The sequence below is a fragment of the Sus scrofa genome, chromosome 8, assembly GCF_000003025.6.
Source record: "Sus scrofa isolate TJ Tabasco breed Duroc chromosome 8, Sscrofa11.1, whole genome shotgun sequence".
NCBI classification, from domain to species: domain Eukaryota; kingdom Metazoa; phylum Chordata; class Mammalia; order Artiodactyla; family Suidae; genus Sus; species Sus scrofa.
The window spans coordinates 111,961,796-111,986,768 of record NC_010450.4 but is presented as its reverse complement, the minus strand read 5'-3'; the positions used below and the strand labels follow the sequence as shown (position 1 = coordinate 111,986,768).

At 39.7% G+C, this 24,973-nt stretch overlaps 2 long non-coding RNA genes across 4 annotated transcripts in view; one reads left to right on the top strand and one right to left on the bottom strand.

Moving 5' to 3' along the window:
- Nucleotides 1–24,620, top strand: part of LOC110261986 — a 66,575-nt gene extending 41,955 nt beyond the window's left edge. For 2 of the 3 annotated variants that reach the window (XR_002346459.1, XR_002346460.1), the window contains exon 4: nt 1,221–1,648. This is a non-coding gene — a long non-coding RNA (uncharacterized LOC110261986). Of the gene's footprint in view, nt 1–1,220; nt 1,649–24,114 lie in introns of those variants that run through there. The other variant, XR_002346461.1, reaches the window with a different exon arrangement.
- LOC106504743 overlaps nt 1–24,973 on the bottom strand; it is a 293,971-nt gene that overhangs the window by 44,707 nt on the left and 224,291 nt on the right. The window lies entirely within an intron of this gene.

Genomic DNA, 24,973 nt, shown 5'->3' with positions numbered 1-24,973 from the left:
GGAAGAAACCAACCAAAGGGCCCTTAGGTGAGACATACCTTCATGTTATGACAAAACATATAGTGAGTGAGTCCAAGGAATCCTGAATTTTAATGCTTAACCTTCCGATTTGCAACTTAGTATTCAATTTATTAGCAAATCTGGTCATCTATGCCTACAAAGTATGTTTAAAATCGGATTGCTTTACCCTTCAACTCTGCCACCTTGGTCTGCATTCCCAGCTTCACTTCCCTGGACTCCTGGAGTCATTTCCTACCTAGTCTCCTCGCTTTGAAGTTTATCTTGCCTTATCTCTTCTCCACATAGCAACAGGATGATCATTTTTAAATGTAAATCAAATCATGCCATCCTTCCATACACAGCCCTCCCAAAGTCTTCCCCCACTTGGAATAAAATGATGACGGGACTAAAGAACCTGGTTGCTGGGTAATTTTCTGATTTCTTTTGACTACTCTTCCCTTTACCTACTCTACTCTGGCCACACCGGCTTTCCTGCTGTTCCTTGTGCATGTCAAACACCTGCTACCTTTGCTTTTGCACTTACTTCTCTCTGCCCAGAAAACTTTTCCTTTAGATATTCACAAGGTTCAGTCCCTCACCGGATCATTTTTTTTAAAACTTCACCTCCTCTGAGAGCCCTTCTTTGCCCACCCTATCTATAACAGGACCTCTGTTTCTATCTTTTTCTCCTGCTTATTTTTCTCCGTAACATTTTTCACCATTGGACATTGTCTTTTGTGTTTACTTGTTTATCGTCTGTCTTCCCCACTTGAATTGTTTCTGTTCACTGCATATCACTAGCATGTAAAATAGTACTTGACAGGAAGTTCCCTTGTGGCACAGCAGGTTGAGGATCCCAAGCTGTCACTGCAGTCTCGGGTTGCTGCTGTGTCATGGGTTGGATCCCTGGCCTGGGAACATCCACATGCTGAGGGTGTGGTCAAAAAAGAAAAAACGGTGCCCGACATATAGTATACTCTTGACATATATTTATTGAATGTATTAATTAATGAGAGTGGCTGTGTATTCATTCATTTTAAGGGCAATCTTTCCTATCATTTCCAGTATTTGGTCCTGTATCAGTTATCTTCTGCTACAATAATGCTTGGTAACAAACATCTAGAAATCTCAGAATCACCCACGGTTCCACTGATCTAGGTTGGGCTTAGCTGTGACTGCAGATTGACTCTGTTCCTTATAGCTCTCATATCTTTTCCTAGGACCTGTGGAAAGTCTGGGTGCAGGAGAAAGGATGATTCAATGCCAAGCCCACATCAAGCCTCTACTTGCATCAAGTCTACACATATCCTACTGGCTAGAGCAAGTCATATGGTTGAGACCAGGGTCAGGGGTGGGTAGGCCACTCTGCTCATAAGTGGAAGGGCATGGCAAAGTTAGATGCAAAAGGCACACTATAGGCAGGAGTGATGAGTTAGAGCTATCTGTGCAGTCTCTCCACAGAGTGAATTGCTGAAAAATAAACTTTAGCTTTCAGCTAACATTTTAACATTATGGCCACAGAAATTATGTACCTGATACCACTGAGAATGTTAAAAAAGTGTTGCCTAGGAGTTCCCATCGTGGCTCAGCAGTAATGATCCCAACTAGTATCCATGAGGACGTGGGTTCATCCCTGGCCTGGCTCAGTGGGTTAAGGACCTGGCATTGCTGTGAGCTGTGGTGTAGGTTGCAGACACGGCTTGGATCCTGTGTTGCTGTGGCTGGGGCGTAGCCAGCAGCTACAGTTCTGATTTGACCCCTAACCTGGTAACCTCCATATGCCACAGATGTAGCCCTTAAAAAAAAAAAGAAAAAAGTATGCCTAATGCACTCGGAGGATAAGAGAACACTCTTAAGACTTATGAACAGGAGTTCCCGTCGTGGCTCAGTGGTTAATGAATCCGACTAGGAACCAGGAGGGTGCGGGTTCGATCCCTGGCCTTGCTCAGTGGATTAAGGATCCAGTGTTGCCATGAGCTGTGGTGTAGGTCGCAGAAGTGGCTTGGATCCCGCATTGCTGTGGCTCTGGCGTACGCTGGCGGCTACAGCCCGATTCAACCCCTAGCCTGGGGACCTCCATATGCCGTGGGAGCGGCCCTAGAAATAGCAAAAAAAAAAAAAAAAAAAAAGACTTATGAACAGAAATAATTTCAAAACTTCAATAGTAAGAAAAAGTATTTAAGATATGTTAAATGTGTATTTTGGTCCACTGGGGAAGAAGCACCCATTTCAAATAGCAAGATATGAGAACTTTACTTTGGTGATGAAAAAAAAATCAAGGTTTTCGTTAGATAGTGCCTGTGTGTCAATGGAGTGATCATTTGTTTGGATTAAAATCTCTTATCTCAATAGGGTTTATCTGTTGTGATTACTTTGGTAAATGTCTGAAAGTACTTTTCAATATTTTAATTGAATGTGTACAGTTTAAACTCTGTTGAAAAGCCAATGAATGAAAGTGTGTAGCATAAGGGTGTGGGATATTTTTGTGGGTGATATGCTCTATTAAATTAGCTATTTTTCCTCTGCTCATGATTATGGGGGATGTGCTATTATCTTTAATATTTAAGTCAATTTCTTGGGTAGGAATAAAATAAGTAATTGTTTTTTTGCGACTATAGTTATGGCCACTTTTAAGTTGATCCTTCCTGGAAAAGCCCAGCTTAAAACTGTCTTGTGGAGGCAAAAGATAAAATTTTTCAAAGGAGAAATTTCTGGCTTTGTTGGCTATTATTTCAGAAATTTCTGATTTTGTTGGCCGTTATTTCATAACATTGGCTATGGTGTAGGTGGCAGCTGCAGCTCTGATTTTTTTTTTTTTTTTTTTTGTCATTTTTGCTATTTCTTGGACCGCTCCCACGGCATATGGAGGTTCCCAGGCTAGGGGTCCAATCGGAGCTGTAGCTGCCAGCCTACACCAGGGCCACAGCAACTCAGGATCCGAGCTGCGTCTCCAACCTAACCACAGCTCACGCAACGCCAGATCGTTAACCTACTGAGCAAGGGCAGGGATCGAACCCGCACCCTCCTGGTTCCTAGTCGGATTCGTTAACCACTGCGCCACGACGGGAACTCCTGCAGCTCTGATTTTGATTTGACCCCTAGCCTGTCCGACATGTTTTTGAGAAAAAACTTTGATTTACTTCTTTTCTTAATATAAAGTTATTTTCCACTGAATTTTTCTGCTTCTCGAGATTTCTGGTCACAATTCAGTAAGATATATTTCCTAAGCATGTTGTTATTTACCTAAAAAGAGGCAGAGTTGGATCTTGGATTTTATCTTTGAATACAATTTATCAGTACCTTAAACGATGATATATAGTTGAAATTTAATTTTTATTAATTCTATATTAAGTAGGTAGATAAAATGTAAAATGTGCCTCCTTCCATATAACAAAAATAATATTTCACAGTTACATAAAGACTCATAAGGATCATGAAGACAAAATGAATGAGTTCTTATATTTATAAGAATAGTTAATTGTCTTAGAGATATATGCCTATATTTCTCATTCTATGAAAAGATATAATATTTCTGTTTGTTTTTATCCTTTATTCAAAATTACCTTTGGCTAATCCTATTCAGTTTAAAATTTCTTCATAAATTTGATATTACTGACATTTTGCTGTATTTATTTTGTTGTATTTTGCATGCCATGACCTAAACACTTCAACTGTTTGAAATAATTTTGTTGACAATGTGAGGAAAATTATATTGGATAAAACATCTGAGTGGCATATGGATGGCTAAACGGAATCCCAAAAATAAAGATATCAGTGTGTAAACATTTTTCTTAAGGTTTTAGCATTAAACATGTGCAAGAGCTAACTTAGATCACACTCCCTCGTTTTCAGTTTTGGGTTTTTCTTCTCAATAATCATAAGAAAAAAATATGAAAGATACAGGTGTGGATTAATGTATCAGTCAGGATTCACTCAGAGAAGTAGAAACTCTAGGATATATATAAGTATGTCGCTGTATATGTGTATATATGTTTATGATTTGAATTTACCAATTGTAAAGCAGTCTCTGTGAGCCTGTCTGCTGTCTTCCCATCTGGTGCAGGAGCTGTGAAGCCCTTGGGGCAGGCAGTTGGGAAGGGAAGATGAAAGAAAGTAAAGGGGAGGAGGAATTCCCATTGCGGCTCAGTGGTGACAAACCCAACTAGTATCTGTGAGGACTCAGGTTTGATCCCTGACCTTGCTCAGTGGGTTAAGAATCCAGCGTTGCTGTGAGCTGTTTGTAGGTCAAAGACTCAGCTTAGATCCCATGTTGCTGTGGCTGTGGTGTAGGCTGGTAGCCGCAGCTCCAATTCTGATTTGACCCCTAGCCTGAGAACTGCAGTACGCCGTGGATGTGGCCCTATAATATATAAAAAAGAAAAGAAAGTAAAGGGGAGGAGAAGCAAGAATAAGCTGGAACCCATAAGGATGAGCTGGAGACTCATAAGAATAGACTGAAACCTGTGTCAGATCCTGAGGAGAAGCTAGGATCCCTTGTCTGCTGCTAAACACATACATCTAGCCTAGGAATCAAGAAGCTGAGAAGGATCCAGGGGAAGGTGGGCGAGTCGCAGGCCTGCTGTGATGTCACACCAAAGGGTGATCCGGCAGATCAGTGATGATGTGTGGGAACTGTTTCACTTCTGCCCTTCAAATCCCCTATAAGAATCTCTCAGTTACTATCTTAACTGGAACAAATAGACAAGCGAATTCTGGGGAGTGTAGTTTAGATTAATTAATCCAAGACAAAGCCACCATAGTTATAAAGTCCAGTCATTGATAACATAGCCATTCATTCAATCATTTACCAGTCTGAAACCCTAAATTTCAAGATTGGCTTTGCATGGGGCTTCTCTAGCATCATCAATCTTTTTTTTTTTTTTTTTTTTTTTTTGTCTTTTTCTAGGGCCGCACCCGTGGGATATAGAGGTTTCCAGGTTAGGGGTCTAATCAGAGCTGTAGCTGCCGGCTTACACCAGAGCCACAGCAACACCAGATCTGAGCTGCATCTGTAACCTACACCACAGCTCACAGCAACGCTGGATCTTAACCCACTGAGCGAGGCCAGGGATTGAACCTGCAACCTCATGGTTTCTAGTCAGATTCGTTAACCACTGAGCCACAATGGGAACTCCCCTAGCATCAATCTTAACCATTCCTCTGAGGACAGTTTTGTTAATTTTCTCTCTCTGAATATGTGTGTATTTATATATACATACATATATACACATACATATATATACACATTACACACACATATATAACTTTTGTTATAGAATTATATATAGATACAATTAATACATAGATAAAATTATATTTGTAATTTTATAACTCACATAAAAGCTTATATATATGTGCAATATATGTATACATATAACATACAGGCTAAATCCAGGGTAAATTTTACTTATACTTCCTTTTACTTGTATTTTATTAAGTGCTATGTTTTGTACTTTGACATTATAATTAACTCCTCTCTGACCATCATCACCATTCTTAGTATGGTTATTTTTGGGGCCAGGTGGAAAGAGGGGATTTGCTCTCTTTGGCTCACACACAGTGGATTCCAGCCTTCTGCATCCATAACTGGACTCATGAGCTTAGATGGATTGGTAAGATGGAGGTTGAAAATGCTCTCTAGGAGTTCCCGTCATGGCGCAGTGGTTAATGAATCCGACTAGGAACCATGAGGTTGCGGGTTTGGTCCCTGTGGCTTGCTCAGTGGGTTAACGATCCGGTGTTGCTGTGAACTGTGGTGTAGGTTGCAGACGCGGCTCAGATCCCAAGTTGCTGTGGCTCTGGCGTAGGCCAGTGGCTATAGCTCCGATTCGACCCCTAGCCTGGGAACCTCCATATGCTGCAGGAGCGGCCCAAAGAAATAGCAAAAAGACAAAAAAGAAAAAAAAAGAAAATGCTCTCTAAAATCCATTTCTTATCATTCACATACTGAAATGATTCTTATTAATGCTAGGTTTGGGCATTTGAATTTCCTGTTCTATGTTTTTCAATTTTGTGGTATTTTACTTTTTCTTTTTCTTTTTTTTTGTCTTTTCTAGGGCCACTCCCACAGCACATGGAGGTTCCCAGGCTAGGAGTCGAATCGGAGCTGTAGCCGCCAGGCTATGCCAGAGCCACAGCAACAGTATTTTACTTTTTCTGTGTTTCATAACAAATGACCATAAATTCAGCTGCTTAAAACAGCACCTATTTACTGTCTCACAGCATGGGGTGGCTGGAGTCTCTGCTTAGGATCTCAAGGGGGAAACCATAGTGTTGGCAAGGCTGCATTCTTTTCTGGATGTCCTGGGGAGAAATCTGCTGTCAAGTTCATTCAAGATGCTGGTAGTAGAATTTAGATCCTTCCCATAATTTCCATGTGCCCCACCACCACCACTGCTTTTGCATGCAGGCAACTATAAGTAGAGTCTTCATGCTTTTAGTCTGTATTAGTTTCCCTGGGACTGCTGTAGCAAATTACAACAAACTGGGTGGCTTAAAACAATAGAAATTTATCCTCTCATAGTTCCGGAGTCCAGAAGTCTGAAATCAAGGTTTGGATAGGTCCAGGCTACCTTTGAAACTCTACAGAAGAGTTCTTTCTTGCCTCTTCCTAGATTCTGGTGGCTCCTGGCAATCTTTGCATTCCTTGGTTATAGCTGCAACACATGATTCTCTTCCTTGTGCCTCTGTATCCAAATCTCCCTCTCCTTTCTGCCACAAAGACATTAGTCGTTGAATTTAGGGCCTACCCTACTCTAAAATGATCTCATTAGAACTTGATTACATCTGCAAAGACCCTATTTCCAAATAAGACCATGTTTACAGGTACTGGTGCTTAGGGCCTGAACATACCTTTTGAGGGTACAATTCAAATCACTGCAGAAGCTCTCTGCCTTTCTCTCCTGCCACAAGCTTGGGAAGGTCTTCTGCTTCTAAGAGCTTGTGTGATTAGATGAGGCCACATAGCTCATCTCCCTGTTATGGGCTGAATCCACTTACTTCCATATCCACTGGTTAAAGGCTGCCCTACATGGTTTAACTCCCTTGTGCTTGTTGACTCTAAAAGGAAAACACACAACGTAAAAGTTGTGAGTTAAGTTTTATTCAGGGACCTTACTGAGGACGAAAGCCTCTCAGTAGCTCTAAGGGGACTGCTTTGAAAAAGTGTGGTGGTGGCGGGGCGGGGGGGAGAGCCAGGATATACATGTATTTGTCTAGGGCTGGGAAATACCTGTAGTCAAGCATCCATCGTGGTAAAAGATTACTGCTAATCACAAAGAATTAGATATCTGAGTTAATGATTTTAGTGCTTTTCTATGGGAGGATGCAAGAATCTGGGGTCATTGAAGTTCTTTCTTAGATATGCCCATATACCCAAAATACAGAATGCTGGGTCCTGTTTTTCCTCTTTTCTGAAATCCCCTCAGGGCAGCTCTTCTGGACAACTGCAGTGAGTTGAGACTTAACTCTTCATAAAACTGGGTAATGGAGCACTCTGCGCTTTTTGTTTATAGCACATGTAGTAGGTTCCTCCAGCATCTCTCATTGTGACTCCAGAGAAGTTCCAGAGTAGAAAGAGAGAGGGTAATATTTATTGCACTTGCTCAATGCCGGATCACATAGCAAAACCAGAGTTAAAGCGGGCAGAGAAGACGTGAGAGACAAGAGGCGTCTGACACATCCGACAAGCCAAAAAACTTAAATGAAAATGATGAAGAGAGAAAATTTTTTTTGCCTATCAAGTTGGGCAAGGTGTTTAAATTGATAATCCCATTTAAGTAATGAGAATCTGAACAAAAGCTCTAGGAATGAAAAGGATTCCAGAATCACCTGGAAGGTAGGATGACAGGGTGTGGCTCCTGATTTAGATGTGGGAAATAAGGGAAGGGGAGGAAGGAATTCCACAGACTAGCCTTAGAGCCTGTCACTGGAGGGATTCCTTGGCCATTAGCTTAATTAACAGGGGATACAGGAAGGAGAGTTTTCAGGAGCAAGAAAGAGTTTGGAATGTTGAGTAAGAAATCTGTATTAGGAGCTTCTTAGGGAGCGAGATGCAGTTCATGAGTCACTACAAATAAATAACAGCTGAAGCCTCCTCTAGAATAGTGAGATTTAAAAAGAGTTTAGGGGAACTTCACCAAATACCATTATTTAAAGGTGGTCTGGGGAGTTCCCATTGGGCCTCAGTGGAAGCAAACCCGACTAGGTTCCACGGGGACTGAGGTTCAATCCCTGGCCTTGCTCAGTGTATTAAGGATTCGGCATTACCCTGAGCTGTGATGCAGGTCGAAGATACAGCTCAGATCTGGCGTTGCTATGGCTGTGGTGTAGGGTGGCAGCTGGAGCTCCGATTTTGACCCTCTCGCCTGGGAATTTCCATATGCCAAACCGTGGCCGTAAAAAGCATTATAAATAGATAATAAATAAATAAATAATAAATAAAGGTGGTCTGAAGGGTGGAGTTAGTGAAGGATGACATAGTTGAGGAGGTAGCAGGAAAACTGGGAATTTGAGTGCTATAAATTGAGGAGATACTTTAAAGGGAGGAAGTCCAACAGAGTTGAATGAGGCAGAAAGGTGGAGTGGTAAGAATGCCGCAAAGATGCCATTCAACTTGATTCATAGAAAAATTATTTGAGAACTTTGAGAGAGTAATGCCTACAGGATGAAATGGGCAAAAATCATAATGCACAGGGTTGGAAATGAACAAGAGCTCTTCACAATGAAGTATCCTTCATGATAATGAGGGAAAGAGAAATACTGTGGTAGGATGTAAAATCAATGAGATGGAAATTAAACCCTAAAATTGTGAGTTTTTTAAAATTTAGTAAGGTATAATTTTTTTAATTTAGTAAGCTATAATTAAATTCTCAAATAATTAGACATTAAGCTTTATTTAAATTATTTTTATTTAAAGTTTGATATTCATTATTAGCTGTAGCTTGTTTTTCAACCTAAATAGATAAACTTAAATGTCTTAGGAGAAAATTATTTTTGACAAAAGTATGACAAATAACTTAAAATTTTGCATTTTAGTTTAACTTTTTTGTAGGGAAATTTTACGTATGTAGGTTACTATTTTATTATTATTATTATCATATTTTTGCTTTTTAGGGCTACAGCTCATGGCAATGCCAGATCCTTAACACACTGAGCAAGGCCAGGGATCAAACCCGCAACCACATGGTTCCTAGTTGGATTTGTTTCCACTGTGCCGCAGCAGGAACTCCTATCTGTCATTAAAGTATAGTTGATTTACAATGTTTCATCAAGTTCTGTTGTACAACAAAGTGACCCAATCACACGTATTTCCCTGTGCTGTACAGTAGGATCCCACTGCCTATCTATTCCAAATACAACAGTTTGCATGCCCAAAACCCCCCAAATGCCCTTCCATCCCACTCCCACCACTTTTCCCTCCAGAACCCCAAGTCTGCTCTTCTTGGCCATGATCTGTTTCTGTTTGTTTGTTTGTTATTTTTAGATAGGATCATCTGTTCCATATTTTAGATTCCACAAATAAGTGATATCATATGATATTTGTCTTTTTTATTCTGGCTTACTTCATTTAGTATGAGAGTCTCTAGCTCCACCCATGCTGCTACAAATGGCATTAGTTTAACATACATTTTAATGATAACATATTAAAGTTTTTATACTTTGAATATAATGACATTTTATTTTTTAATTTTTTAGAGGAGCATTATCCAATGGAAAAATAATGTGAGTCACATATGTGAACCATATAAGTAATTTAAAATTTTCTAGTAGTCATATTAAAAAAATAAAAAACAAAAACAAAAAATAGGGGAGTTCCTGTCATGGCGCAGTGGTTAACGAATCCGACTAAGAACCATGAGGTTGCAGGTTCGATCCCTGCCCTTGCTTAGTGGGTTAAGGACCCAGCGTTGCCCTGAGCTGTGGTGTAGGTCACAGACGCAGCTCAGATCTGGCATTGCTGTGGCTCTGGTGTAGGCCGGCAGCTACAGCTCTGATTAGACCCCTGGCCTGGGAATCTCCATATGCTGTGGGTGTGGCCCTAGAAAAGGCAAAAAGACCAAAAAAAAAAAAAGGTAAAATTAATTCTGATAATGTATTTTATTTACCAATACATTAAAAATATTACCATTTAAAATATAGTCAATTTAGGAATTCCCGTGGTGGCACAGTAGGAATGAATCCGACTAGGAACCATGAGGTTATGGGTTTGATCCCTGGCCTCGTTCAGTGGGTTAAGGATCTGGCGTTGCCGTGAGCTGTGGTGTAGGTCACAGACGCAGCTCAGATCGGGCGTTGCTGTGGCTCTGGTGTAGGCCGGCAGCTGTAGCTCCAATCAGACCCCTAGCCTGGGAACCTCCATATGCCGTGAGTGCAGCCCTAAAATGAAGTAAATAAATAAGTAAGAATAAAATATACTCAATTAAAAAAATTATTGAGATTATTTTATATTTTTTTCATATTAAGTCTGGAATCAGCATATATTTTACACTCTAGCCACATTTGGCTAGTGGCTAACACATAGAACGACATGTCTTTGGACAATAGAGTCATTAGAAAAACTAAGTGAAAATCTTTATTATAACAACTTCCTGATTTTGCTGAAATGAAGGCAAAGAAATGAGATTTTATGAAGTAAATATAAAATGATTCATATAAAGTATACTTGTGTTATTTACCCAAACATCAAAACAATACCTAAAGATGCATAAGTACAAATAAATCAGTTGTCCTTGATATTTTTCAGGCATATAAAAAAAAGTTTTATGCTTTTTTTCTTTTTCTTTTGTCTTTTCTAGGGCTGCTCCTGCAGCATATAGAGGTTCCCAGGCTAGGGTCGAATCGGAGCTGTAGCCACCGGCCTATGCCAGAGCCACAGCAACGTGAGATCCAAGCCGCGTCTGCGACCTACACCACAGCCCATGGCAACGCCAGATCCTTAACCCCTCTGAGCAAGGCCAGGGATTGAACCTGCAACCTCATGGTTCCTAGTCGGATTCGTTAACCACTGAGCCACAACAGGAACACCAAGAAAAACGTGTGTTTTTAGAAATTATAACGGACACTCTGTTGTTGCTTTGGAAAAGTACAATGTGTGTGCTTTCAATAAAGAAGGAATGAGGAATGGAATTGCATTTTATTAAGGCAAAAGAAAGATTGTCTTTAGCTTGTTGCTTTGGTTGGAAAATAAGGGACAGATTAATATGGATACAGAAAGTGATGCAAGGTGTGTGGGAAGTGGATATTGTGAAAAAAATTTGTGCATTGTGTGGACTAAGTTTAGAATAAATTTAATTGAGTAAGTTAACCTTAAAAGTAAGGTGGTGCCATAAATCATACTCCTCACAAGGGCAAGTGACCTGTGCTATTACAAAATCTAAACGTTGTGTCTGTATTCCTGATTATTCACTCCAGCAGCAGATTCATAAGATGTTGTATTCAGCTCCAGCTTTTGGAGCTGCCCTCTAGAATTGGTTGACCTCCTCTTCCTGGTGGAAATATTTCATCACCATAGCCATCATCGTGATCTTAATGCTTTTATTTGGACCCTGTATAATTAATTGTATTTTTCTCTTCATTACATCCCCGATTAGAAGCTATCAACCTTCAGATGGTGATAGAAGGGGTACCTAGTGTGATGCATTGAAGCCCACTCGACCATCCCATGAGTGGAGACCTAACGACACCCCTTTACAGCAGGAAGCAGTCAGAGTGGTCCGTCACTCCTTCTCCCTCGCAGTTAGAGTCTCCAACTCTAGAGGGGGGATTGAAGCAGAATATTAACTCAGGTAGTCAGTGTAGGAGCATGGGCTTCGATGCATTCTTTGATATGGCCACTGATGAACATTTGAGACTTAAGGGCTCCAGGGAGTAACATCCCCACAGGCCTTGTTTACTATAGGGAGTGTACCTACGCCCAGATGGATATTAATCCCTAATCCCCTGTGACTCAGTTTACCGAGGAAAAGGTCAAAGGAGCTATGAGACTTATGGGACATTTCCATCCCTAGGACCCTATTGGACAAGGACTGATATAGGTAACTAAGCAAGGCCAATGGGAGAAGACCACATCTCTCTGGACCCCACACTGGTACCCCCTCCATCTTTAAGGAATAAAAACCCCATAGGACAATAGGGAAAGGGGGGCTCTTCTCCCCCAGCTCCAGTAACCCTGGGAGCTATCTGCTTTCCTTTAATAAAGACTTTGCTTGCTTGCAACAACAACAACAACAACAACAACAACAACAACAACAACAACAAAAAGGCAGTCAAGGAGCACAGGTGCCATTTAATGGCTCTCTTGTTGAGATTTTGTTGTTTTTATGACTCTGTAGGCTACTGGGAAAACATGCTCTGGAAGGTTTCTAGCTAACATAATCACATGGAACTTGGGTTCTTTGTTAGTTCATCTGTCTTTGGTTGCACAATCTTATAATCATTTTCTGAGGAACATACTCTCCCTATCCACAGGAACTCCATCAGTCCATCTCCACATCTATTCAGGCTGGCCTCTGGTTCATTGAATTGTTTTAAACAAGACAGGGTCCAACTTTCTGATCACTCCTTAATTTCTTTAATTCCAGGGAAATTCTAGCTCTCGCAAAAAAGAAAAAAAGAAAAACCTCCTTTATGAAAAATGATATCCATGCCTACTGGATATGCTGTCTCTTCATCCTGTTGTGTATTATTAATTTTACTAGTCCTGAATCAAGCCAGATCATCAGTGAGATTCTGCTTAGAGTATCCTCCTCACACCTGGCTACTTTTACTGAAATAACCCTTGATGTAGTACTTCAGTTTCACACAATAAGACGATAACAGAGAACTCACTAGTGTATTTACTGTAGGGATGATGTTGAGAATACTATCTATGACATATCCAAGCATCTATCCTTCGTAAAGAACCATGGGAGAAATAGCAACCATACCAGGAAAAAGCTATGCTTGTCCTGAGTAACAGGCAGGCTTTGAATGTATAGTTTATTTATATATTTTATTAATTTCCTTCTTTCTTTGCTTTGGTTGCTAGAAAACTCAGAGCCAAATTTGCTCTTTTGCTTTGGCAGATGTGTAAGAACTTGTAAACTTTACTTTGGTTTTATTTTTTTCTTCCTCCCAGATTCCTCTTCACTTTGACCCTTTTATCTACTTTATTTCATCTAATTTTATGTATTTTAGTTTATTATCTCAAAGTCTTTTTGGCTATAAGTGTGTGAGCATAAGTTAAGTAATGAATAAATCAATTCATTACAATAATTGATATAAAATATAATATAAAATTTGTCCAGGAAGAGTGGATGTTTTAATTGTAATATTTTGGTTTGTCCTTACCCTTTGTTTTCCTGTCTTTTTCTTCTACTGACTAAAAAACTCCCCTCCCAGATACCAGTTAGAAAATTTTAAAAATTCACTATATGATTGGTGTCATTTTAAGAGAATACTTTAATTGCTTTATGTTAATGAAATAAGTGTATTATGACTGATTAGCTGGTTCTTTTTATTGTTAATTTTACTAAACAAAGCATCTGTTAATAAAATATTTAGGAGGTCATCAAGATTCACAAAGCATCATAATTCACCTGAGAGGGTATATTGTCAGTTATCAAACAGAAAAGTAGTAGAGGGAAAACATGAGTCTGAGAAAAATAATTTTAAAGCTGTCAACACGGTGATTTATAAGTTAGGTATTTAAACAAGTCTTAACTATTTTCCATGTCAATAATAAAATGGTATCTAATTATTTAAAAACTATTTATTGTGTGCCCTTTCCAAAACTATTTTTCGGGAAGTTCAAAACTATTGGTCTAGGACCTCTGTTTGGATGAAGTTTCTGTAAGCTAATGAAAGGATAAAGAGCCGTCAGCTTTTCTATTTGGGATTAAGACTATCCTGATCATTCCCTGTGAGCACAATTTTCCTGTGCATCATTTAAAACTGAAAGACAAAAGGGATGGAAAAAGATCAACTGAAGCCCACAGGGATATACTTACAAATTATGAGTGAAGATGCTCCCTTAATATTTTGCCAAGTGAAGTTTGGTGCTGAGAGGGAGGCAATGAAAGTTCTCAATCAACAAGAGGGAAGTGGAGCGTGTGACAGTCAGGGTCCAATAGGAAAAGAGAAACTGCAACTACTATTTTTTCGTTTTTTTGTCTTTTTAGGGCCACACCGGCAGCAAACATATGGAACTTCCCAGCTTAGGGGCTGAATCACAGCGGTAGCTGCCGGCCTACACCACGGCCCCAGCAATGCCAGATCCAAGCAGCATCTTCGAACTACACTGCAGCTCATGGCAATGCTGGATCCTTGACCCACTGAGCGAGGCCAGATATCGAACCCATGTCCTCATGGATACTAGTCAGGTTCATTATGCTGAGCCACAACAGGAACTCCAATGAAGACAATTTAACATAGAGTGTTGGAAGGAATACAGATAAAATGTAGATAATAACCTCAGGAAGTAGCTTCTTCGTTCGTAGTACTGGGGAACAAAGATAAAAGACTGGGGTTCTCAAGAAAAACTAGATGCTTGGAGGAGGGGCCCTTGGGACTGCTTGTCTGGGGGTGGTATCACTGAGGGGCCTCGTTATGAGGCTGGATCTAAGAGATGGAACAGCATTGGAAAGTTGAACCATCTGTTTCTGGAACCAAGTGTGCTTTTTGGTTAAAGAGCCATACTGGGGTGACCCAAGCAGCAACAGAAAGCAAAACAGAAAGAGCAAATTCTCTCTCCTTCCTCCTGCCCTTCTAGTCTCTCTTTAGTTTCTCTTACTGGAGAAACCTAAAAGAAAATCAGAGAAGTGTTTGTGGAAGCCAAGTCCAAATATCACAAAGATAAAAGGGCAAGCGTGAAGCTGAGAAACAACAGCTTAATAACTGACAGAGATGCTACATTGGGATGAAAACCGAAGGAAAAAAATGTAATGGTTGAATTATAAGAGAGACACACTGGGAGCTGGAGAGGAGATAGCAGTAAATAAATTTTTAGGAAAATCCATATTAATTGACAATGCTTTTTGGATTAGGTTTGTGTTTTGCTGGGTTGGTGAATTTATCTCAGTGAGTATGGGATAGAAGTACAGTCTGCCTCAAGGGGACCACTCACAGTTGGTTTACTTGTGGATGAAACTAAGAAAGGCTCAGCTAAAAGAGAGCAATCAAATAAAAAACACGGAAACCAAGTTTAATAGACCCTCAAAGGATTAGGTACATTTCTCATTTATTTCTAAATTACAAGTAACTAAAAAGGAGTAGGACTTACCAATTGTCAAGTCTAAGATGACAGTGACCCAGTCCACTCACTCTACACATATTCATGGGAAATGTTTTTGTATTGAAACAAATAAGTTAGTGATAACTACTTTAATGTGTGACCTCAGACAAAAAACCCTTTTGGGTCCTTTTTTCTTGTTTGTAATTAATGAACTGAACTAAATGGATCTGATCTTCTTTTAGCTTTTAAATGTTCATAGCTATTAAAATTGTTACCTTTCCCCCAAATCTGATATCTCATGTATTTATAGTCCAAACTAGGTAAACCAGAGATTCTCCTTTAGTTTCGATTTCATCATTCTCAAATCTTTAGATAACAGGATTTAACTAACTGCAATGGTACCAGAGATTGTAAAAGTGATTAGCTAAGAAAAGAACACATGACAATCAAGGCAAGACTCACATTTAATTATCTGGTATAGCAGGCTCTATACCATTTTTTCCCCTATTAAACAATATAGTCAGTGATTTAATAATCTCAGGCATTTGAAAATCTTTCAGGAGTTCCCATCGTGGCGCAGTGGTTAAGGAATCCGACTAGGAACCATGAGGTTGCGGTTCTATCCCTGGCCTTGCTCAGTGGGTTAAGGATCCAGTGCTGTGGTGAGCTGTGGTCTAGGTCGCAGATATGGCTCAGATCCCACGTTGCTGTGGCTCTGGCATAGGCCGGTGGCTATAGCTCCAATTTGACCCCTAGCCTGGGAACCTCCATATGCCACAGGTGTGGCCCTAGAAAAGAAAAAAAAAAAAAAAAAAAAAAAAGTCAGTTCCTGAAGTTTTGAAATAGAAATTCTGGAGAAAGAAGTTCTTTCAGGGTCCTGATATCTCTGTTTGCTTAGATCATCACTTGCTTCCTTTAACTCACTCTTTCTTTCTTTCTTTTTTTCTTTTTCTTTTTTTTTTGACCTCACCTACAGCGCACAGGCATTCCCAGGGCCAGGGATCGAACCTGCACCACAGCAATGACAATGCCAGATCTCAACCCGCTGTGCCACTAGGGAACTCCAACTCATTATTTCTTAAATCTGAGAACCATGGGAATCTTCACACTGCAGCATGATAAATCTGTTTTAAGTTGTATCATGGACTTGTCAAAAAATTGGAGAGGAGCTTATCCTGATGATCTAGCCAAGAGTCAGTGCAATTTTCTGTGCTGTCATGGATGAGTTATTGACTAATTACTTGATGTCTTAGTTTGGGGGGAGGCATGGACAAAAAGAATCAAAGGTTGCTTTTCCTATTGACTTTGTGGATGTCCCACCAGCTCTTTGTGTTTTGAGTGTGTCAGGTTCACCGATAATGAACCGAGAGTGTACTGAGGGGGAGGGAAAGGAGCATTTGCTTTGCCAGAGTAAGAGAGGGATGTGGGCTTCCCTTGAGAACAGGGTCGGACTTGTCAAGATTATAAGGACTGAGGGGTGGTGGCTTCTGCAGTGATTAGTGGCCTGATGGAGTTGACTGTGTTACAGCTCCAATTTGACCCCTAGCCTGGGAACCTCCATATGCTGTGAGTGCAGCCCTTAAAAAAAAACAAAACAAAACAAAGGTTCTGTTCAGCTGTCTCTTACTGACCACACTCAGCTGTTAAACTTCACTAATTGCTGTGTGATTATTATATTGTTGCCAACAGTGCCCCGGGGCCCAAGTTGTTCTACAGACAGATCCAATTCAGTTTGGGCCCCTTTAATAAAGCAGTAGTTTTTTGAGTTCAATTTTTTTCTTTTTTTTTTGTCTTTTTGCCATTTCTTGGGCCGCTCCTGCGGCATATGGAGGTTCCCAGGCTAGGGGTCGAACCGGAGCTGTAGCCGCCGGCCTACACCACAGCCAGAGCAACTTGGGATCCGAGCTGCGTCTGCAACCTACACCACAGCTTACGGCAAAGCTGGATCCTTAACACACTGAGCAAGGCCAGGGATCGAAACTGCAACCTCATGGTTCCTAGTTGGATTCGTTAACCACTGAGCCACGATGGGAACTCCTGAGTTCAATTTTTGAGACTTGTTCTGACCCCATGAGAGTTTTTCTTAACTGCCTCTTTTCTTGATTCTGTCCGGTGCACTCACTGGTTCATGGTTCAGTGTATACCTCTAATGGATTTACAAGTCTCTTATTAATTGCTTTTCACCTCAACTTCCATTGTTTTTGAGAGCATCCTTATGCTTAAACGTCCCCACACTCTTGAAAATAAATCAGTTCCTTTGGGAAGAAATTCAAAGGTCTCTGATTTACAGCCTGCCACTCTCACTTGGTAAAATTTATGGGTTAAGTTTTGAGAGTTGAAGGTGGTAACAGTGATGTGGTTCTCTGAAAGGACCAGAACAAGAGCTATTGGGATTCCAGTATTCTTGGTGCACTGGCCTCACAGTAAAGCCTCTATCCCACACATAGGGCCTGGGTGAAAGAAAGGAGCATCACCAGAACTCTTGTCTAAAGTCACCTCTGTATTGTAATTTAGGGAACTACATGTTCCTTAATCCCCTTCCTCATATGATTCTGAGTTAGATTTTGCTAATGCCAAACCTGAATGAGATCCAAAGTCCTCTTTATGTGTATTTGAAAAACCACCTGCTTCATTGCTTTGGAGTAAATTAGTTGATGAAAATTTTTTCAGAGAAACTTGAAAATTCCAACTTTTCTATGATCTTTAGATAGGTAACCAGTTGCTTTAGTGCTTCAGATTGTGGTCATCAATGTCTGTTTCACTTTTTTATGAACTTTGGTGGTGAATTCCCTGACTTTTGCTTCCATAGATCTTCAATCCTTCAGGTAAATCCTTATTCTTATAATAAGTCCTTTATTTCTGGAATTTTAAAGTGGCTCTTCTTTCTTAACTGAATCCAGACTGAAAAGGTCCAGGATGGTTCAGTATTTACAAATTAATTAATGTGACATTAACAAAATCAAGTATAAAAATCGTATGATCATCTCAATAGATGCAGAAAAGGCACTGACAAAATTCAACATTCCATTTATCATTAAACTCTCAACAATGTGGATATAGAGGGGATGTTTCTCAACATAATGAAATCATATATGACAAACCTACAGCCAACATCATAATCAATGCTGACAATCTGAAAGCTTTTCCTCTAAGATCAGGTACTAGATAAAGATGCCCACTCTTGTTACTTTTATTTAACATAGTATTGGAGGTCCTAGCCAGAGGAATCAGGCAAGAAAAAGAAACAAAGGGCATCCAAATCAGAAAGGAAGAAGTAAAATTGTTACTATTTGCAGAATTGTAAAATTTTAAAATTTTGCAAAATTGTTACTAATTGATACCATATCTAGAAAACCCTAAAGATTCTACCAAAACCTAGAATTAATAAATGAATTCAGTAACATTATAGGATACAAAATCGACGTACAGAAATCTGTGGCATTTCTATACATTAATAACAAACTATCAGAAAGAGAAATTAAGGGAGTTCCCGTCATGGCTCAGTGGTATGGAACTCGACTACTATCCATAAGGACATGGGTTCGATTTCTGGCCTCACTCAGTGCGTTAGGGATCCGGCATTGCCACGAGCTGTGGTGTAGGTCGGAGATGTGGCTTGGATTCCGTGTTGCTGTGGCTGTGGCATAGGCCAGTAGCTTCAGCCCTTTCTGATTTGACCCCTAGCCTGAGAACTTCTATATGCCCCAGGTGCACCCCACCTCCCCCCAAAAAAAGACAGAGAAATTAAGAAAACTTGTGGTGATCATTTTGCAGTATATACAGATGTTGAATTATAATGCTGTATATCTGAAACACGTATATATGCATGTCACACAAACGCTGAAAAAAAGGGAAAAGAAAAATATCAAAATGAATTGTGAGAATTAAAGTTTGAAATTATTTACATTTATTTATTTATTTATTTATTTTTATTTATTTATTTTTGTCTTTTTGCCCTTTCTAGGCCCGCTCCCATGGCATATGGAGGTTCTCAGGCTAGGGGTCTAATCGGAGCTGTAGCCGCCGGGCAGATCCGAGCCGCGTCTGCAACCTACACCACAGCTCAGGGCAACGCTGGGTCCTTAACCCACTGAGCAAGGGCAGGGATCAAACCTGCAACCTCATGGTTCCTAGTGGGATTCGTTAACCACTGCGCCACTACGGGAACTCCAAAGTTATTTATATTTAAATCAAATCTATCTTACCTAATACAAAATGGTGTTAATAAGTTTTCTCCACCGGAAGTATAGCTTCCACAGGAAGGAGAAAAGTTCTTTTATCTGTTTCTAGTCCAATTGCTGGCAACTGAGGCACAGTTTTGGTTATTTAAAACAGGCACATTTAAAGTGATTTATGTGGGGAATTTTTTTTTTTTTTTTTTTGTCTTTTTAGGGCCACACCCATGGCATATGGAAGTTCCCCAGCTAGGGGTTGAATTGGAGCTGAAGCCACTGGCCTACACCACAACCACAGCCATAGCAACTTGGGATCTGAGCCGCGTCTGCAGCCTATACCACAGCTCATGGCAACGCCAGATCCTTAACCCACTGAGCGAGGCCAGGGATCAAACCTGCATCTTCATGGATACTAGTCACATTCTTTCCTGCTGAGCCACAATGGGAACTCCATATGTGGGACACATTTTGAACAACTGTGCTGACAGTTTGAAATAGGCCCTGTCAATAGTGAACTGAATGATAGCAACAGTTTATTTTTTTTCTTTGTGAAGTTAGCCAAAATGAAGGGATGAGATAGGTCCAATATTTACATTGAAATTAGTCCAATTAGAACTTTGGCAGTTGGAGTTCCCACCGTGGCACAGTGGTTAACGAATCCAACTAGGAACCATGAGGTTGCGGGTTCGGTCCCTGGCCTTGCTCAGTGGGTTAAGGACCCGGCGTTGCCTTGAGCTGTGGTGTAGGTGGCAGACGTGGCTCAGATCCCGAGTTGCTGTGGCTCGTAGGCTGGTAGCTAGAGCTCCGATTGGACCCCTAGCCTGGGAACATCCATATGCCATGGGTGTGGCCCTAGAAAAGGCAAAAAGACAAAAAAAAAAAAAAAAAAAAAAAGAAAAAGAAAGAAAAAAAAAAGAACTTTCGCAGTAGAATTATAATCTCCCCAGTCATGAGTTGACTGTTTTAGAGAAGCCTGCATGTGGTTGAGGCATGCACATGAAATAGCTTTGGCAATGGGTAGAGGCTGTCCTAAGTATGATGAGTTAGTCTGTGTCCTTTATTCACTCTGTTCTTGGAGGAGAATAATCCTGTCACTGAGGAGATTTATCATGTTCACTGGAACACTAATGACATCAATATTATTAAATTATATCCCGTGCTCTTCAGTTTAAGCCAGTGTTGTACCTTTATCCATATCAAATTGAAACACTTTGGATTGTTAATTTAAAAAAGAGACAAATATTCTTAGATCTTATCTTCTGGTGAATGCATTCACTGCTCTCTGTGGTGATTTAGAACTCCCGATTTTAGGAGCACATAACAATTTTATTGTTTTAATGTACAATAATGGCACATTGTGTAGACCTTAATCTTGCCTGTAAAATAACTCCTAAATAGGTAACCCAAGCTTAGGAACATTGTGATATTGATTAGCAGTTATTTATTGTTCTTTTTTGGTTCTATTTCCAAGTTGGTATTTTTAAAAATAAGTTTTCCTAAGGCTAAGAAAGAAGGGTAAATATTAGACTTATGTTGTCCAATATGGCAGCCACTAGCCACATGGAGCTATTAAGCATTGAAATGTGGCTGGTTCAGACTGAGATGTCCTATAAGTATAACATGCATACCAGATTTCAAGCCTTACTACAATAAAAAAGTAAAGTGTTTACTGATTACATGATGAATTGATAATATTTTGGATATATTGTATTAAATAATATATACATATGTACCAATTAGTTTTAACAATTCTAACTTTTGACTTACATATGTGGCTCACATTATATTTGTTAGACAATATGGCTATAGCGGATTCCAGAAGCAAAGATGAAGAAATATCAGGATTTAGTCTATAAGACAAGGGAAGGGTTAAAAAAAAAGGCAAAGAAAAAGCAGGGGGGAATAGAAATCAGGAAAAATATTGTGGAAATAAATAAACACATAAGTAATCACAATAGATATAGACATCGCATGAATTGTAAATGAGTTCAGAGACATTTAAGTGAGAGAAAGGTAGTTACGAAAGGGAAGAAGTGTCTTTTTATGTTTTTCAAGTTATCCTGTGTCATGTTGTAGTTAGTTTTTAAACTAATTATAAGCTTACATACACACTATTCTAGAGACAGGGAGGTGGAGAAAAAGTCTCAGAACTCCACTGGGAAGAAGAAAAGTTTTTTGTTTTTTTTTTAATCATTTATTTTTAGAGACAAGGAGATATGTAATAGCTAATCATCTCAGTATTATCACTCTGAGAAGCTTATTATTCACTCATACTTTTAAAGCCCCCTGTATTTAATTTTCAGAGATTCTATTCCTGGATGAATAACCTGCAGACTAGCATTCTGAAAATATTCAAGGAATCATATGAATAAATTGTTCAGTTGAATAGGAGAAAGGATAAATACTCATGTTCATATTGTGTGTTCATAAGTTAAACATGCCATCTGTGGGAGGCATTTGACAGCTACTTCAGTTAACACTTTTAGTTTTGGTCAAAATCATTCAACACCTGGAGTTTTTTCAAGAGTAGAAAGGATTATAATTTACAACAGTAAAAGAGGTAATGATTTATTTTCTCACTGAAATTTTCATTTGGATTCAATGTGGGAGAATATGTGAATATCATGAAAAGAAAATTCACAACCATCAAACCCCTTAAAATCTGATGGAAAAAAAAAAAGTTTCTCTTGTACAAACATGTCCTATAAACTTACTTCAAAATACGTAGTTGAAAGGTCTAGGCTAGTTACGGCAAAAAGACTGGGGAATTTTTTTGTTTTGCAATTCCTTGCTTATATTAACTTCAAACTCAATGTAATAATAAAACTACTCTAAATTCTTTACTTTAAATCTTGTTATTACATGACTTTACCCAGAAGATGGTACAGTAATATGCTATTTTCTTTCATTGGCTCATTCATTCATTCAATATTTATCTACCTACTATGTGCCAAGAATTAACTCAAGTCTTAAGACTTCGTGACAGTGGAAGACATGGACATGTTGTCATGCTGCTGTCAGTGTAGTGGGGAAATAGTCATACAAGCAGACAAGTCAAATCTAATGAGGGAAGGAGGGTAATACGGAGCTGAATCAAGTGTGATGGGGCACAGAGGAGCAAGTAATTTTTATTTGAGAGAAACCTTCATTTGCCTTAAAAAAAAATGGAAAATGGAAATTCTTACACAAATGGAAATTAAAGCTGTGGGACTATGGATATAAGGCAATACCTTCCTAGTTTCTGCATATACGCAAACTGAATAAAGATTTTAAATTAAATGCTATAGCTGCTCCTGTATTTATAAAGAATTTTGCCACCTTCTACATTGTACATCTTACACTGTGCATTAAGAGGACAGAAGGAGGGAGTTTCTGTCGTGGCGCAGTGGTTAACAAATCCGACTAGGAACCATGAGGTTGCGGGTTCGGTCCCTGCCCTTGCTCAGTGGGTTAACGATCTGGCGTTGCCATGAGCTGTGGTATAGGTTGCAGACGCGGGGCGGATCCCACGTTGCTGTGGCTCTGGCGTAGGCTGGCGGCTACGGCTCCGATTGGACCCCTAGCCTGGGAACCTCCATATGCCGCGGGAGCGGCCCAAGAAATAGCAAAAAGACAAAAAAGAAAAAAAAAAGAGGACAGAAGGAAAATCATTATGTAGTGGAAGGAAAATAATTTTATAGAGTGTAACAGGCTCAAGCTGAGCTTCCTGTTAGCAGCGAAGCAGTGGTTACAAAGAAAAAGTCCTCGATCAGATGGACCAGTCAACGTCTACTTTCATTTTTGTTTACCCAGTACTTAAGATCACAGTGTTTGATGCCAATCAACACTGGGTTCTGGGTAATGTGCCAGTTTGCTAATTGTAAACTTAGGAAACTCCATCAATTTCTTTTTTCTTTCTCTTTTTTTTTTTTTAGCTGCCCCATGGCATATAGAGTTTCTGGGCCAAGGATCAGATATGAGTTGCATTTGTGAACTATGCCTCAGCTGCAGAAATACTGGATCCTTAACCCACTGTGCCAGGCCAGGGAATGAACCTGTGTCCCACCTGGTTGCAGAGACAATGAACCTGTATCCCAGCTGGCTGCAGAGACACTGCCGTTTCTGTTGTGCCACAATGGGAACTCCAGGCAAGCAATTTCTTGAAGCTTCAATTCCCTTCTATGAAAAATGAGGATAATAATACTTCACAGGTTTGTTGTGAGGATTATATGAGAAAATCTTAGTAAAACTCTTAGCACGGAGCCTGGAAATAAGACATATTTAATAAACAGTAGCTATCATTATTACTAATTTGACTTGTCAAGTTATTTTTAAAAATCTTTACATTGGTTATTGATCTTCTGGCACAATTTCTGGGATTTCTTCTACTCCTGAGGCTAGAAGAGGCTCAACAAAAGGAAAGATTTGTGGAGAGACTGGCTTCGGACCTAACAGAAGTAACCACCTGCTTTTAGGGCTTTCTTTCCTAAAAATCCAAATTAAAGAGCACACATGTAAAACTTAGGAGATCAACAAATATTTACTGAGGTACAGATATGGACACATGATTATGTAGACTATATCATTGGATCCCTCTGATTCTCAGTTTCCTTGTCTATGAAGAGTTGGCTTAAATCTCCAGCTCCAATTCCAAATGGTATCAGTTAGAATTAGATGCGGCTCTAACTGGAAACAAAGAACTGTAAACAGGACAGATTTTAAATTTCTCAAATTTCTCTCTCACAACAGAGTCTAGGACATTGTCATCCAGGGATGGTATGGCAGATCGGCTCTGCAAAAACCTAACAGGCCAAGATCTCCTTTCAAGGATCTCCAAGGAAGGAGGCTCCACCTTCTTTATCCAAGATGGTGATTGGTATCAAAAGATCAAAAACCTGATTAGAGATGCCAGCCTTTGTAATGAGGGTCAGTCACCAAAGACTAACCCCTAAGTGGCTTAATAGACAGTGGGGAAAAAGAAGGCCTCTGTGTGGTAATTACTTGGTCACAGGGACCATTAACCCTTTAACAGCTGAAATGTCACCTCTACTCTATTTTTAATGTTGTTTTTGCATAGACTCCAGAAATTGAAGGCTGCCAACAGGAGTGGTTCTCAAATGAGAGGAACTGCTAGTCTTGGATTTTTTTTTTTCCCCATTAAATTCAGCTGACTGGGATTCCCACTGTGGCACGTGGAAACGAATCCAACTAGTATCCATAAGGATTCAGGTTCAATCCCTGTTCTTGCTCAGTGGGTCGGGGATCCGGCATTCTTTGAGCTGTGAGGTAGGTTGCAGATGAGGCTTGGATCCTGTGTGGCTGTGGCTGTGGTGTAGGCTGGCAGCTATAGCTCTGATTTGACCCCTAGCCTGGGAACTTCTATATGTCATGGCTGCAGCCCTAAAAAAAAAAAAAAAAAAAAAAAAAAAGAAAAGAATTAAATTTAGCTGATCATATTGATCAGTAGATAAATATAAATAGTGTCATATTTTAAAAGTGGAATTCAGTATTGTTCTACTGTATCAAACAATGTCAGAGTTTTATTAACTTAACAATTCTCTCTGTATCATGGCATTTTACTTATATATTACACTGTCAATTATGCATT